At 42.5% G+C, this 15847-nt stretch overlaps 1 long non-coding RNA gene across 2 annotated transcripts in view; it reads right to left on the bottom strand.

The window, feature by feature from the left end:
* The window catches only part of LOC141425484 (uncharacterized), a 37689-nt gene extending 30606 nt beyond the window's left edge, over nt 1-7083 (bottom strand). Inside the window, exon 1 of one of the 2 annotated variants that reach the window (XR_012450493.1) lies at nt 7006-7083. This is a non-coding gene — a long non-coding RNA (uncharacterized lncRNA). The remainder of the gene's footprint in view (nt 1-7005) is intronic. The other variant, XR_012450492.1, reaches the window with a different exon arrangement.
* Nucleotides 7084-15847: the final 8764 nt, after the last annotated feature.

The raw sequence follows: 15847 nt of genomic DNA, 5'->3' as shown, positions 1-15847 counted from the left end.
TCACAGCCCCACACAGCAGACGCTGGATAAATGCTGAGTGGACAAATTCTTCAGATTTTTTTTTTTTAATAGATAAAAGGAACAATTTACTCTACCTCTGCCTTCTTGCCTCCTGCCCCCCACCAATCTTTTGTTCCTTGTCTTGTGTACTGTCCTACACTAATTTCTCACCAATCTTCCATTTCCCTCCTGCAGAAGTGAACACACAGTTCCCAGAGATGAACTCTACAGTGACTCAGAAAAACCCAGCTAAACAAAACATCCTAACTATTCAAAAGGGAGCTGGCTAGAAACTCTTCATGGAAGAAATTAATGCCAATTACATAATCTCACTATCAGTATCAGCAATAGAGCACTTTAGACACTGGAAGCCAATTCTGATTTTAAAAATAAAATCCAGATTGGGCATAGGGGCGGGGGGGGGCTGGTGTATGTTTCTGATACATGTTAAAATCATGTTATCTTTTTTCTAGCAGATATAACTAACAATGTTATTTCTAATAATGAACAGAAATGGCATCCTTCTCTCTTTTAGGGTTTAGGTCTGGAAAGGGCCCCTTGTGTTAGGAATGAAAACTCTATTTGAAAGTCTTACTCTTATTTTATTCTTCCTTTTCATTATTAAGCAAACAAACAAACAAATCCCTGTGCCATCGCCTGTTGTATGTGACATCTGGCATACAACAAAGGGATACTGATATCCTAGTTGGTTTAAATCAAATTGTCCCCTTCATTGTAGTGAAGTTTAAGATCCAAGACACAAGCACAGTTTTACAAACGGATTTCCTTCCAACTCACCTTGAAATGTCCTTGCAAGGACAACCATTTTCCTTGTTCTTTGCTTCTGAACACAACAGGAATAATCACAATATGCCTTTGCCCACCAAACACAGATGCATTTGGATTAAAGCATTGAAGACATAGTTAAAAAAAAAAATCTAGAGAGGGGTGAGGCTGGAGGTAACTGCCACCAGTGTTGCTGGCTATCTTTTCATAATTTTCAGTTAGTTCTGTTCCTAGCGCCATCTTTGTCATTCGAAGATGTGTGGGCACTTGTGAAATTCTGGGTCCACCCAGACAAATATTCTGACCCAGCAAGAATAGGAGACAAAAGGACTTCCCATGCAGCCATGCAAGAATTATAAATGTGATAGTGAATAAAAATTGTAGAAGGCCATTATTTCGGACTAAGCTCCTGCACTAGACCCCAAAAGACCAGGTTCAAAATCAAATGGAGCCACTCATATCAGGGTTCCCCAGCACTAAACTGAAAGTGAGTTATTTTCATGCCTTCAGAGAAATGCACAGAGAGAGCACAAGTAAACTTCTCAAACACGCCAGTTTCAATCCACATGGGAATACATTTCTCTCTGCTTTAATTCTTATCAAAAAATACCCTGAAGTAACCTGATGTTAACCAATTAGTTATTTTTCTGTGGTCTGTCTCACTGTCCCCTCCTTCTAAGAAAAGTAACATTGAAATGACTAATCTTTTGGAGTGTGTTTCTGGAGTCTTCAGTCCTTTTCTGACTATAAAACCAAGCTCTGCTCAGCTTATTGGAACATTTATTATGAAAGAAGGGTTACCAGATTCTAGGATTAGAAATAAAGTCAGCTGAGATTTTTAAACTAAATTTGTTGAGACTTTGTCTTTTGACAATGCAAATGATCAAACTATACTTCAGGAGAGAAATTCAAGAGATTTTTAAAAATATAAAAACTCATGTACAAACATGGTAACCTTCCTAAATTTGAGCTATTAAGTAATTACTGCTTCATCTAAATCTTTTTTTAAAACTTCTGTTTCTGCTTCTAACTTTTCTGTTCAATTTGAAGGTTTAAAAAATAAGGCGGCGGGGGGACAGGTCTTTGTACCTTCGTTTGTTTATACCTTTGGCATCAAGAAAGTTCTGAGGACTGGAGTTGGGAGTCAGAGGAAAGTATTTACCTAGCATGCACACAGCCCTAGGTTTGATCCTTGTACTGCAAACAAACAAAACAAAGCCTAGACATTCCTAAATACCAGTTTACAAGTGACAGACGAGAGCTTCCATGGGCACACAACCTTATGATCCATCCTCATGGTAGTAGATGTCAAGGCCCTGGTTCAAGCTGCTGAAATTCAATGCTAGCACTAACCTAATCCCATGGTTTAGCCACACTCCATGTATACAATGGAGACAACCAAAACACCAATCTCACATTGTGTGGACTAAATGAAAGGATCCAAGTGAGAGTTTGGCATGATGCCTGAGGGCAATTTGAAAGTGTTTGTTACCACTTCTACTTCCATCACCCTCACCAAGTGCCTCCAGAGCACCCCAGCTGATCCCTGAGCAATCTGACCTTCGATGCTTCTCCTGAAGAGCTTTGGACAAAGAAAGGAATCTTCCCCTCCAGTAGATTTTGGCTATAAAACAAATAAAATGCTGGATAAGTAATTAAATAATTAGTTAAAAAATAATGTTGGCATTTCCACAGTGAGTGATCATAGGGAAAGGCTGCCTTCTTCTGATGGATAAAAGTTTGCTCTGGAAGTTAAACTTTTAAAGTCATTTACTTTTCAACCATAAGACAGAAGAATTCAAATATAAAATTATCACATGGTTTCCTTAGAATCCAAATTTGTATCAGTTGAAGAAAGGAAGAACAGAGGCACTTGATGGTTGCTTGGGAAACAAGAAGCTTTGTGAATCAACTGTTTGGTTAATTTTTTAGGTGAAATGTTTTAGGTTATATTTTCAGGCCTTATATGTTTCTTTGTCAAAGAGGAAACCAGGTTGATTTAAGATCTGATTCTTTATCTGAATAAATTTTTACCAAATGACTAGTCAACATTAAACAAAAGTGCAGTGAAAGGCAAAAGTAAAGCAAATCCCCCAACTAGATGAATGCTCTCAGTCGCCAAACCAACCACGTTCCACCATCAGCAGAAACCCAAGCTAAGTGTGATTCCTCCTTTCTTCATTCAATCATGGAGCCCTCTCTCTGTTCCCAAAAGGTTCCCCACGTTTGCCACCTTCCCAGGTAGAGTGCACCTGAACTGTGACTGACCCATCCCTCATGTTTACACCCTCCCAAACCTTTTGTGGTTATGTTTTCTTCCTACACAAAACACAACTGCAGAAAGTCTGGGATGTGGACCAATTTAAAGCAGGGCATGCCAGAAGTGAGTTGACACAACAGCCACAGCCTTCAGTGCTCTACTGCATTCTTATCGTTCTTCTGCAGAACCACCTGTAGAATTAGTTTCACTTACATTATGATTCTAAGCATTAAATCTTGCCCTTAATCCTTTACTGTTCCCTTCCTACCACTCACCGTGGAGTAATAAACTATCTGGCACTCCTTCCTTAGGATTCCAAGGGTTAATAATTTAAAAATATAAAAGATTCACAAAGGCTTAGTTTTACCCCCACCAGAAACCGGTGGTCACTTCTGTCCCTGCTTTTGATCTGTTTGCTAGTCCATAATAGTAACACATGTGCATTGCCTCATCAACTCCAGACTGAAGTTCAAATCTTAGGTCTCCTAGCTCTCTGAAGCAAGATAAAGTAAGAAAATTCCTTAATCAAAAAAGAAGCTGACAAGGATATGGAAAAGTAGACTGAGAAATCAATGTAAACACTTGCTGACTGAGAACGGACCTGTTTACATCTATCCACTCTAAAACAGGAAGCAGTAGTATCAGCCTGACTAGTGAGGCCATTCTCAGAGAAACAAAGCAAAAGATCCAAATCCACTCCTGAGACCAGTAGATTTCAGAATTTCATTTTATTGCTTTTATCAGTTTTCATAGATAGATAAAGCTGGAGATGTGGCTCAAGTTGTAGAGTGCTACCTAGCAAACACAAGATCCTGAATTCAAACCCCAGTACTGCCAAGGAGGGAAGAAAGGGAAGGGGAGGAGAGGGAAATGAAGGGAAAGAAGGAAAGAAGGAAGGAAGGAGAAAAAATATAGGGACATTTGGACCTGGCAGCTTCTGGCAATGGTGCCTTCTAACTCCATTCAATTTCAGTTTTTAAACATTGGTGTGACTTGGTATGTTACTCAGTTTTCCATCACCTTGTCAAAATACCTGAGGTAAACAACTTTAAAGGAGGAAAGGTTCGTTTTGGCTCACAGTTTTGGAGGCTTACTCCATGATGACTCGGCCTGCTGTCTTGGGGCTGTGATGAGTCAGCAAATCATGGCAGCAGTATGTAGTAGAAGAAGCCATCACCCCGTGGAAGTGGAGTCAAAGAGGAAGTCAAGAAGAGGACAGGGTTTCAATACCTCCTTCAGGAGCACACCCCCAATCACCCAGTTTCTTCCTACTATGCTCCCCCACCTCCTAAACTTTCACCAAAGGCTAGGGGGCCAAGCATTCAACAGGTGGGCCTTTGGGGGATACTTATCACATAGCCCTCACTGATTTTCACTACCTAGCAAGGGATGGTAGCTCACAATTCAGAAAAATCATGCTCTGGAAAGTCACGTTCTACACAGCTGTCCCAGTACAAAGGACAAGCAAAAGGCTCAAGGGCAGCAGCCAGCTGTCCCACCCCATTGCAACCACTGATTACACTGACTGCACACTGTACAACTGATTGTACACTTTCCCAAATGCCAGTGCTACACTTATTTACATGATAATGTAAATAACCAAGACTGTTGCAATGAGGCTAGTGCAAAAAGAGAGAGTGTGGGCTCAACTCCAAAAACCACAAAGACAGCTGGGGCCAGGGAGAAGATGGGGAGGAATAGAAAGAAAGTTAATAGGAGAACACAGCAAGGGTAAGGAGATTCTTATGAAGCTGACTTAATAGCAGGCCAAGGACAAGCCCCTCAAAAGTTGGAAATGAGGAACTTGATTAGCTATTGTGTTATCCATTTCCCATCACTGTAACAAATTCCTGAGGTAATCAGTTTAGAAAGAAGAAAGGTTTCTTTTGGCTCACAGTTACAGAAGTTTTAAGCTGTGGTTACTTGTTCCTGTTGCTTATGCCACAGTACATCATGATGGGAGTACATGCCGGAGAAAGCCGCTCACCTCATGGAGGCCAGGAAGCAAAAAGAGAAAAGGGACCAGGGTTCCAAAATCCCCTTTAAGGGCATGTTCCCAATGACCTAACTTCCTCCCATTCAGCCCCAACTCTTTTTTTTCAGTACTGGGGGTTGAACTTAGGGCTTTGCACTTGCTAGGCAGGTGCTCCACCACTTAAGCCACACTCCCAACCCTAGGCCCCAAGTCTTAAAGGGTTCACTACTCCCAATACTGCCATAGGCTAGCAACCAAGTCTTTAAAACATGGGCATTGGGGAATATTTAAGATCCAAATCAGAACAGATATCAAGGATGGGATTATTCTTGTTAGACTAACTTGGCAAAATTCTTGCTGAGAATAAGCAATGCAGGTCTAGCAGTGATGGGGACCAAGGTCCCCAAGGTTCCTCCTTGGGAAAGCTCAGCGGAGCCTGACAAAACTTTGGACAAAAAGAGTGTCATTGTCATTATCTGTGGTAAACAGAAAAATGGAGATAATATCATTACTACTGAAAGACAAAAAGTAAAACCTTCAAAACAGATACAGAAATTATCTCACAGAAGGCAGGATTATCCATTCATTCAAAGCATGATCTTTGGGACTTCTAACTAAATGTAGCAGATTGACTTTCAGAGTCAGAGACTAGAGATGATGCTCTGGAGACAATAAACTTGGATTTTCTAGACTTGGGGCCATCGAATGCAATGCCAGGTAGAGGTAAATAAGAACATAGTGGAGATAGACATGCAGGAATCTCTGCTCCATCACCCCTGCCTGGGCAAACATCTTTCCAATCAGGTAAAAATATGGATGTTTATTTCTTGGATAAACTAACTGGTCCCAGAGAAAACATTAGATAGTAAAATATGGGCAATCCCAAGACAAGTGTCCAGCTCACCACTTGCACTACTTTGAATGCCCAGCAGTTATAAGGTCCACCCTCGAAAACACAGAGCTTCCAATCAGTTCAGGATCTCTAGTCATTTGAGGTAAGAACTCCAAGATCAAGAAACACAAACACACACCAAAAGTAGGAACTCAGCAGAAACTGAAAAAGTACTGGAAACAGAAGAAAAATTTAAAAATTAAGAAACTCATTACTCTCTTTAAAAAGGAGAGGGAAGATATTGACCATGTAAAACCAGAACAAAATGATCTTTTTTTTTTTTTTGGCAGTGCTGGGGTTTGAAGTCAGACCCTTATACTTACTAGGCACTTGCTCTGCCACTTAAGCTATACCCCCAGCCTTTTTACTTTGGTTATTTTTCAGATGGGATCTGGTGTTTTTGCCTAGACTGGCCTGGGCCGTGATCCACCTACTTATGCCTCCTGAAGAGCTGGATTTGTAGGTGCATGCTACCTGGCTTACTGTTGAAACGGGGTTCTTGCTAACATTTTTGCCTAGGCTGGTTTTGAACTTCAATCTCTACCATATCTGGCTCACAATATGCTTTTAAAGGAAACAATTAAAAAATAAGAAATAGGATCATTAAATTTTTAATAAGCAATTGGAAGAAATCTCACAGGGGAGAAAGAGAGAATTTTAAAACTCAATCCATAAGTCTCAAGTTGAGTTGTAGACATTCCCATGGCAAAGTATAAACTGGAAGGACAGTAACTATATAAGCTATGAAAGAAAAGTTCCCATAACCAAATGCTAAAATTCCCGAGATTTAAAAACACGACTGAATGCCCAGTACAATAAATTTTGAAAGACCCCAACCAAAGTCATGTGCCATAAAATTTTAGTGTACTGAATTGAAAAAGAAAATTCTAAAGGGAAACACAAAAGAATGGGGTCCAGATAGCTTTAGATTTCTTTCTAGCACTACTTGCTTCTAAAGGTAATGAAGCAAGGCTTTCACATTTTTGAAGAAAAATAATTTGAAGTCTAAAATTTTATACTTGTCCAAATACAAATCAAGCCAAAAGTAAGATAAATGTATTGTTAGCCACGCAAGAATTCAAGAAAACTTACCTTCCATGCATTCCTTCTTGTAAAGTTGCTAGAGGATATGCTCCAGCAAAACAAGGGAGCAAGTCAAGAAACAGGAAGGAATGAATCCAGTAAGCAGGACAGCCAGCACAACAGGGAACAAAGGGATGCAGAGGGTGCTGGAGGCTAATTCCAGCATGTTGACCAACAAACAGAGGGCTCCTGTTGTGGAGGGGGGGGTCTCTAGGAAAAGTTGTTGGAAATAAAACTATATGCCATGGTTTGAACATACCCTCCAAAGTTTACGTTGAAATTTAACTGACATCGTATTAAGGAGTAGGACCTTTAAAGAGGTAATTAGGTCATGAAGGCTCTGCACTCATGAATAATCTGTTACCATGGGAGAAGGCTCCTGATTTAAAAAGGATGAGTTCAGTCCAATTTCAGTGTGTGTGTGTGTGTGTGTGTGTGTGTGTGTGTGTGTGTGTGGTCAGTGTGTTGTCAGTGTGTTTGCTAGCCCTTCACCATGCTGTGACCCAGTAGAAAGGCCCTTGCCAAAGCCAACACCATGCTCTTTGACTTCCTGGTCTCCAGATCCATGAGTTAAAGGAATTTCCACTGTTTTAAGTTTATCCACTTTGTAGTATTCTATTATAGCAACAGAAAAGGGACTAATAAAATAGTTTCAAAATTTTAAAGTAGAGACTTTATGTTTTTAAGAACTAACTGGCAGAAAGTATGTGGTAATCAGCCATACTGGATCCAACTACATTCCAATTCATTGACAAACAAAATCTGCTGACTTTGTTTTATGGACAAGTACATCCAAAAATTGCTTTGCGGCAGTGAAGCCTCAAGATGATCAAGTAGAGAAGGTCAGGTCCTTATGATTCTCAGCAGGCTAAGAGAAGGTGTCCCCTAGAATTAAAGGTTAGTGGACTTAAAGCATGTTATTTGAAAGGGGTGATGGTAATACACATTTGAAAGAGTCATAGTTTTTGTGTAACAGAATAGAACACAGAAAGAGACTGGGGTGTAGCTCACATAGAGCATACGCTTATCATGTGCAAGATCCTGGGCTCCATCCCCAGCACCACCCCAAAGGTGGTCACAGTGCTTTCCAAGGGGAATAAAACCTTTAAGACCAATAAAGGGATCCTTGGGTTAAATTTCCCAACTTCATTACTTAGTTACATGTTAATTTCAGAATATGATGTTATGAAGTTCTGTTTATTATGGAAGCTAGTTTACTTCACACCATGCCCTCACCCAAAGATAAAAATAGAATTGATAATGTGTGAACCCTTGGAAAACAATTAAAGGCATTTAACAGATCTGATGAAGCAGGTGGAAAAAAATTAAAGATATATATATATATATATATAAAACTAAGTCATTTTTCAATGTAGGCAATGAAGTTAAAAAAAACACTCAGTGAAGAAACTATGTGGTGATTTATGAAGTCTACTTAACTATGTAGTCAGAAATATATAGTTTAATAACATAAACACTGTACAACTTATGATGTCAACAGAATACACTATAATTATATTGAGAGGATGATGGAAGGTGAAATGTATTTGTGTGGAGTGGGGTAGAGGTAAACAGTATCAAATAGTTGGATGAGGACTATTCTCCAAAGACCCATGTGTTACAGGCATAGTCACCATCCTGTGACACTATTGGAAGGTGGTGGAACCTTTAAAGTGTGGAGTTTAGTGGGGAGAAGCTAGGGACATTTTAAAAGGGATTGTGGGACCCCAGCATCTTCCGAGCTCTCTCTTTGCTTCCTGGCTGCCATGTGGTTTCCTTTGCCACACACTCCCACCAAAATGTACCGTGCTGCCAAAGGCCCAAAGCAACAGGGTGCAGTGACATAGCCTGAAACCTCTGAAACCATGAGCCAAACTAGACCTTCCTCTGTTAAAGTTGATTGTCTCAGGTATTTCGTCATGATGTAAAGTTGACTAACATACCATAGTAAAAGAACTATTTACAAGAGTGGATGGGATTTAAGAAAAAGATGATGCAGAATCTAGAGGTAAAGACAGCAGGAAATCATGGCTCCCTCTTAGCCTGAAAGCTCAAAGGCTAGAAGAGGAGCAGTTAAATAAATTCCCAGCCCCTGCACCCCTCCAATCCTGTCCACTGATCTCAATCCCCCTGCCCCTTAAGCAGATGCAGCCCCAAGCCCTGTGCCAGGCAGCCAGTCTACTGTATCTGTAAGCGTTAGCCTCCCTGGGGAACGCCCAGGTGAGAAACCATCTAGAAAAGGCAGGCAGACAGTCCAAGGCAGATAGCAGAAACGTCACAGCCAGAAGCCAATAAAAGTCTAAATCAACAGATGAAAAGTGCACCTTGCATGCATTATTTAGAATAGAACTAGCTAACTCCTGAAAGCGGTTGCCTCTGGAAGCAGGAAGAATTGGAGAAGGTATACAGGAAAACACCGCTCATCATCATAAATCTTAGAGCTACTTGAATGTTAAAGTATTCGTGTATATTACTTGGCTTGAAATAAATACTAATACAGCATAAAATATTGTAAAATGATAAGGAGAAAAGAAAAAAATTAAGAAAAAAAATGTTTTAATCATCAGGCTCAAGGCTGAGATCCTGGATTCAAATCCGCCAGCTGTAGGGTCCTGGGTAACTGTGCTTCTCTCTCTGGGCCTCAGTTTTTTCAGTTGCAAAACAAAATCGACAATTCGCACTTCGGAGGGCAGAAGAGAGATTTGAATGAGGTCATCAGGCATGAAGTGAGTCCTCCGTGAATGAGAAAGGGTCACACAGATATACACACACAGAAACTGAAAGTCACCAGAAGACAATGGGTAGCCTTATATTTGTTAGCTTCTGTCTTTTCTACCTTCTCCTGGGTCTTCAGCACCTATCAGAGTCTGGCTCATGAGTCAGAGTCAGGTTCAGTGAAAATTGGTTGGATGAAAGCAAAGTGTTTCAGAAAACACTACAGGGCTGTCTTTCTTCCTCTCTCCTCAGTTTGATGTAAGAGACCAAATTTCAAGTCTTTGTGATCTGCTTCTTAAGGTTTTACCCTGAGTCTACCAGAGGTCTTTCTCACTGAACTGATCACCTCAACCCAGACTCCTAGAATATCAGGACCCTGTTTTGCATAGCCACACCACATCCTGAAGCCCCGCCCACCTTGCATACCTTGTGCCTCCACTCACCACTCTGGAGACTCTTCTGTGTGATCCTGAGGCATAGACAGATCCTGTGTGATCTGCCTATGGGGCCAGAGAATTGATGATTCTCTGCCAGTGGCCTTGGCTTTCTGCTGGAAGGATGTTCTCTCATCACAGTGACAGCCGCACTGATGAACCATGGGGACATCTACAAGATGCTTCTGTGGCTGGTCAGATTTCTCATCAGCCCATTCTTCAAGGGCTGCTCCAAGGGCAGGTTCAGATTCCAGCTGCAAATCTAGATCTTATGGATTGGCAAGGAAGAGCTAAAATAAATTACCCAGTTGGAATATCCTGGTTTATGTTGGTCAGTGGAAAATTCCAAATTGTTTAGCATTTTGGATGCATAAAACAGAACCAAGCTGCACCCTGTAGCTTCGCTGTTTTTTGTTTTATTTTGGTTTTGGTTTTGGTTTTTAATGCTCTAGAGAGAAAAATAAAGCTCCCAGTCAAAGCAGAGAAAGCAAAAAGAAGAAAACATTAAATAACAATAATAAGGGTGAAAACAAAATATTAAAATGCACTCCCAAACAGAATGCTATAGTTTGGATCTGGAATGTCCCCTAAAGACTTATATGCTAAAGGCACAGTCCCCAGGGTAGCAGTGGGTGGAACCTTTACTAGGTGGAACCTAGTAGGAGAAAGCTTGGTCATTGGGAATGTGCCCTTAAGGGGGGATATTGGGACCCTGGCCCCTTTCTTCTTCTCTCTCTTTGCTCCTGCCCACCATGAGGTGACCAGATTTCCTCTACTATGGGCTCCTACCATGATGTTCTGCCCTGCCACAGAGACAAAAGCAATGGAGCCAAGTGGTCATGAGTGGAAACCATGAGCCAAATAAACCTTTCCTCTTTATAAATTGTTTATCTCAGGTGTCTTGTCATAGTGGTAGAAGGTTGACTAACACAAAGGAATTGAAGACACTCTCTGGGTGTTGTTTATGTGGGGTATGAGGTTATGTTGGTAGATAAATGAGCAGGAATGAAGTCGAAAATGGTTCTAGTGCAACTACCCACAGTCAGCCAGGACAGTCTTTCTTTAATCTTGTGAGCACCTCATGTGCACTCTTCTCACCTAGGGTAGAAATGAAAAGCAATTAAAATAAAAACGTAATATGTGGGTTATCTGTAATTCTCCAGAAAGGCCTTCCCACCCTACCTACTCCCCTGCAGCCCCTCTCTGGTTCTTACAGCCACTGAGCTAGGCTCTTTCTCTCTCCTGCTGCCTTCTTCCAAAGAGCTGCTTGTGCCCCAAAAGTTTCATTTTGAGCCATGAGCTTAACCTCATCTTCTTTCTCCTTTATTTGCATCCTAATGCCATCCATCAACACTCTTCTAGCTTCTTCTCAGACTCCTGTACCACTTCTACCTCCAAATCCTATGCCACACTTGCTCAGATGCAGTGGCATAACCCTGGTTCTGAGGGAATTCCAGCATTCCAGACTTTATGCCACCAAAACTCTTTGAAGTACACTCACCAGCACTGCCTGAGCCTGGCCAAGGGCCAGGAAACTGAGGAACCTCAGCCTTTCTGTTCTCCCAGCCTCTTTTCCAGTCTCTGTCATCATCACGATGTCCTCATGGGGAGTATTTCATCTCCCTTCCCCTCCCTACTCAGTTACCCAGTGTCCCAGCCACTGTGGCTGTCTTTCTCCACTCCCTCTCCCTTCTCTCCCTCCATTCTTTCTCCCCTGATCAATCTATCCTGAAATTCAGGTCTCTCCTCTAAGGAGCCATTGCCCCCTCTTCCCCAACCCCCCATCTCCCCACCCCAAGCACCTCAAACTCCTTACCCAGCCAGCATCTCCTCCTAGACATCTGCCTTCTGTTTGTGACACCTGCTTTCCCTGGCACAAGAAAAGTGTCAAAGTAATCTTTGACACTCTGCTGCCCCCAGCTTCACTCTCTTACTCTCCCTTTTCTGCTTCTCTCCCATCTGTTTCTTTCATCAATAGCACCATCTTTGTTTTTATCTTGACCAATCCTAGTCCTGGCTCTTTGGCTACAAAAAAGAAATAAGTCACCAATCCCAGGTGCGGGGAGGGGTACTAACAGGAGGAAGGCCTCTCACTGACACAAAGCTAGAAATGCAGGGGGCCTTGAGGGAAGTGAGCTGAGACCTGGGAAGATATCAGGGACAGGGCTACTGCTTCCAATATCCCCAACACCACTATGCCATTTACTCTTTTGCTTGGACTTTCTGCAGATTTGTCATTTTTCTGCTTTTCTCTCCTAGTTTGTATATATCCCGACCCTTCATGGCCGTTTGGTTCAAGTGCTCACTGTCTTAGTATGTTCTCTACGACTTGCTTCAATTCTAGAGGGAGAGATTTGGTGGACAGCCAGCCAGCACACAGATTGCACCAGGCTTATAAGTGGCACTCAAAATGCTGTGGCTGAAAAGCACTGACTCCTTACTTGGTCCCACAGATTAACTAAAAACAGGAGAAGCTTGGCATCCCTGCCTCCATTTTGTATCTGTCTTTGCTCTAAGTCATTCTCTTTACAGTCACTTTGTTATCACCTTGGATTCCAGAAAGGACAGAACTGATAACATGTTTATGACAAGCAACCAGAGCCACCTGGAGCTGCCACCCTCCCAGTGACGACAATTCACATCCTGAATCAGAGTAATCCTCTCAAACAGGAACCAGATTACTCCCTCCAGGTGATACCTTCCCAGAACTGGACCAGACCACCTGCCTAACCAAGATTGCTGGCCCCACCAGTCACAAGACCAAGCAGACACATCCGTGATTGGGACTGTTTAACTATGCATACCTTTGTCCCCTACCCCCACTCCCCCAGTTCTTTTGTCTACTTAAACCTATAGCTCATGCCTGTACCCTGAAGATGGCTGAAAATGAGCTGAGTGCACACTCTGCCTCTTCCCATGGCATGTCCTGAACCGTGTAATAAATCTTTCTCGGCCTTTGCCATGCCTCTTTATTTGGCATTTAGGGGCGGGTGGTTGGACCTGGCATATGGAATCTCAGGGGTTTGGGCCTTGGGTCCAAAACTCCAGTTTCTGTTTCAGACTAGCCATGAGCCCAGCCTTGGTGCCAGTATCTGGTCCCACCCAGGTGACTGACAGACTCCAGGTGTGCTCTCTTAAGGGCAGCTATTGATAAGAAGTGTTTCAGGAGGGCTACATGGGGGGACCCCATAATATTTCACTGCAGTGGGTTAAGGATTGGCAGCACGTTCAGAATCAAGAAAAACAGAGTTGGGAGGAGAGGTTCTGTATTGGTACAAGGTTCCAGATGTCTTTTTGGGGAAAGGCTGTCCCTACACAGGTACATCCTTCCTGCTAATGGAGGATGCTATAATTTGAATCCAGAATGTATTCTAAGGTTCACATGTTAAAGACTTGGTCCTCAGCCCTGGGTGGTCTTGGGAGGCAGTAGAACCTTTAAGAAGTGGGGGCTAATAAGAGGAAGTTAAGGCCATTGGGGGTGTGCCCTTGAAGGGGATTATGGGACCTCAGTCTCCTCTGCTCTCTCCCCTTTGCTTCTAGCCACGAGATGAGTGGCTTCCTTTGCTATATTCTCCCCACCACAGTGTGCTGACTCACCACAGGCCTAAAGGCAATGGGGCTAATAGAACATGGACTGAAGCCTCCAGAACTGTGAGCCAAAATGAACCTTTCCTCTTTTTAAGTTGATCATCTCAGGTTAATTTGTAACAGGGATAGAAAGCCGACTAACAAAGAAGATTACTTAGACATGTTTCTCTTATGAAGTGACAGTGGGATTCAGTGCTTATCTTTGTTGCTTATGCTCTCATTTAGCAAAATAAAATACTGGAGTGTCTATATCAGTCTCTTTACATTTTGCAGATAACTTGGCTGATCTATACTGTTTCTTGGTTACTTCCTAGGTGACCTCTCCACTTTCAAGATTTTTTTTCTCCATCTTTTGTGCACATCATTGCCAAAGTAATGGCACTAAAATGTTGCTAACTGTATTATGATATTTCTTTATTAAAACCTACAAGGACTTTGCAATAGTTATGAAATAAAATGGAGCACACTCAATCTTCACAGCTCCAACTTAACTTTGGATTTCTCAGGCCCCCAGCCTCTGTCCACACCCATGATATGCACCAAACAAGGTGCCTTCATGCCCTTCCCACCCCTGTCCCTTCCCACTGCTGTGCCACCTTTCAAGCTTACCCAGGCCATGGCGAACCTCCAGGAAGTCCCCTGACTTCTCAGCCACCATGACTGACTCCTTTTATTAGAGCATCTGTGTGTTCTTGGGACCCTGCCCCATTTTCTACCATCTTGTGTTATTTTGTGCATTTCTTTCCCACCCATTGATAACAGACCCTTGAGGGCCACCACCATGTGGAAAACATGGAATCACAGGACACACACAAAGCATGAGATATGAGAGCTTGGTATAAGGTAAGGATATTACTTGGCTGGTATGATCCTCCATCTGTTCATCTTTAAAGTGGGGATAACACCAACTGCTTGGTGGTGTTGTGGGGTGATCAAGGTGACCCAGGCAAAGTCCCTGGAGTACATATTCAAATCCTATACTGTCCTTCCTTGCCTGCATACAGGAGATACTCACAAATTTGCTCAGCTGAGAAGCTTATGATTGTATAAATCAAAAAGAAGGCTTATTTGGGTTCCAATATGAGATCTCACCATAAAGTTAATTTCATATTTTATGAGATTTACAATTTATCTCTGCAGAAAGTTCCAGAAGAGTTCAAAATCATTAGAGCCACACAGCACACTGGGAGAAGTGCCTCACTGCTCAGATGGCCACCTCCAAGAACACTGCTAATCTGGAATCATGAGCCCCACTTGTTTCTGTTTCCAAAAAAGTCACTCCCCCAACATAATTGGGTCAACTGGGCTTCTACCATCTCCCCAGTCTCTGTTCAACCCTGTAGGCTGGCTAATGGCTGCCAAGTGGCTCAAAAATCAGGCACAAAGATCAGGAAATACCAAACTGTCTAGATGACCAGTCTGCCTCTGAAAGTCCTGCTATGTAAAAGTCGATGTGTGTATGTGAGAAGCCACTTTTATTAATTGCAGCTAAAAACAGCATAGCTGCTATAAACACGAAAAGCAGTCACACCCATAGAAGTATTTGGAGACCTCCAAGGGGACATGGGCTTAAGGAGTCATCAAAACTGTATCCGTGTCTTCACCAGTGTGTGGTGCCCTGGCTAGCAGCAGACATGATCCTAACCTCTTCCTGCACTTCCCTCTCACACCCTTCACAACATCCCATAAGCCAGATTCTTCTGAGCCTTCTATAGGTAGGGAAGCTAAAGCACAGAGAAGCTACGTAATATACCCAAGGACACACTGCTAGAGGACAGAGCACGTGGCTTTGCAGTCAGTAGAGTCCACCTGCTTTTCCTTTGACTCCCTAGTGAGAAAAGGTCCCAGGATGCCATCACTTGAGGGTCAATCTGGCCTGACAGGGTCCACAGTCTTCTCTTTTGGTTTCATTTTCAGAGAGAGATAAATAAAGCCTGAGCATGAGATGTGAGGATTATCTTTCTCATGTCCAGAGTCCAGGTTTCCTGTCTGGTAGTTTCCACCTCTTCCCCTCTGTCTCCAGGCCCTTCTATGCACCCCTTCTATGCACCCCTTCTATGCACCCCTTCTATGCACCCCTTGCTCGCTCCCTGCTTGGGCCCCAGTCGCTGCTT

This window comes from Castor canadensis, chromosome 8, assembly GCF_047511655.1.
Source record: "Castor canadensis chromosome 8, mCasCan1.hap1v2, whole genome shotgun sequence".
NCBI lineage: Eukaryota > Metazoa > Chordata > Mammalia > Rodentia > Castoridae > Castor > Castor canadensis.
This window is presented reverse-complemented; position numbering and strand designations above follow the sequence as displayed.